Genomic DNA, 1,580 nt, shown 5'->3' on the forward strand with positions numbered 1-1,580 from the left:
GTGGTGGTGGTAATGATGATGATGATGATGATGGTAGTAGTGGTGGTGGTGGTGGTGATGGTGGTGGTGGTGGTGGTGATAATGGTGATGATGGTGATGATGATGATGATGACAATAAAGATGATGATGATGATGATGATGATGATGATGATGATGATGATGATTTTACTAAATTATTCAACATTACATTATGTAAAAAAAATATAATTTTAAAACCATAAATTGTTAATTTCATTTTCCTGGGTTAGATGAGACATGAGATTGATTTGGTGGAAGTGGTGTTAGCAGTAGAGTCGATAGTTTGTTGTTATGAATTAGGGGAGAACCCCCAGCTTTTGTCTCCCATTGAAAGAAGTTTGAAGTGACTGAGGAATGACTGACTCTAACAACAAGCAGATGGGTCATTAATATCATCAGCAGACTTAATTAACAACTGCAGTAGGCTTTGATACCAACCCAACCGAGACTGTCCCAGATTTTATGATACTTCATGTTTTAAAGTGATCAAAATTAAAATCTTCCATAAAAATTTTCAATTTAATTTATCTTCCAAGCACCAGCTTAATAATGACAAAATTATTTTATCGAATACTTCCTCGTTTTCATAATTAGCTAAAGCAAAAGAAGTGTATTTCAGCAGAAATATAGTTACAAAAGTGATAAGAATTGTCTTTGAGATTGAACTGAGTTTCATTTACTCTCTTTTACTCTTTTACTTGTTTCAGTCATTTGACTGCAGCCATGCTGGAGCACCGCCTTTAGTCGAGTAAATCGACCCCAGGACTTATTCTTTGTAAGCCTGGTACTTATTCTATCGGTCTCTTTTGCCGAATCGCTAAGTTACAGGGATGTAAACACACCAGCGTCGGTTGTCGAGCGATGTTGGGGGGACAAACACAGACACAAACATATAGACACACATACATATATATACATATATACGATGGGCTTCTTTCAGTTTCCGTCTACCAAATCCACTCACAAGGCTTTGGTCGGCCCGAGGCTATAGTAAAAGACACTTACTTGCCCAAGGTGCCATGCAGTGGGACTGAACCCGGAACCATGTGGCTGGTAAGCAAGCTACTTACCACACAGCCACTCCTGCGCCTATTTGTTCATCTTGGTGATGTTGTTTCTTGACAGGGAGTTTCTTTAAGGTTCTAACACGTTAACAATATTGCTACACATCAATGCCTGTTGCAAGTCAATGAAAAAATGGTATTAAAAAATGTTTCTTCTATAACAGAGAGTTTTGAAGGAAGACATTCAACAAAAGCAAATGGATCTGTAGAACGCAAAAAATTAGATTCTTCCCAATGACAATGCACCCGGTCACTGAGCTCTCCTCACTTGTAGATTTCTTGGCAAAAACAATATAGTATCACTTCTGCATCCACCTTATTCACCAGATTTAGCCCCGGCTGACTTCCATCTCTTTCCGAAAATGAAAATGCAGCTCAAAGGTCATCATTTTAACACCATTGTCAAGATCCAGAGCAAATCGCAGAAGCTCCTTGACTCACAGAAAATGACTTCCGGGCCGGATTCTAAAAATGGAAGGAGCACTGGCACTGGTGTAT

General features: G+C 38.9%; 1 long non-coding RNA gene across 1 annotated transcript in view; it reads right to left on the reverse strand.

Annotated features, from left to right (window-relative positions):
• The window catches only part of LOC128247626 (uncharacterized), a 17,231-nt gene extending 16,072 nt beyond the window's left edge, over positions 1-1,159 (reverse strand). Inside the window, exon 1 of the long non-coding RNA XR_008264001.1 lies at positions 1,024-1,159. This is a non-coding gene — a long non-coding RNA (uncharacterized LOC128247626). The remainder of the gene's footprint in view (positions 1-1,023) is intronic.
• Between the last annotated feature and the right edge of the window lie 421 nt (positions 1,160-1,580).

This window comes from Octopus bimaculoides, chromosome 4 (assembly GCF_001194135.2).
Source record: "Octopus bimaculoides isolate UCB-OBI-ISO-001 chromosome 4, ASM119413v2, whole genome shotgun sequence".
NCBI classification, from domain to species: domain Eukaryota; kingdom Metazoa; phylum Mollusca; class Cephalopoda; order Octopoda; family Octopodidae; genus Octopus; species Octopus bimaculoides.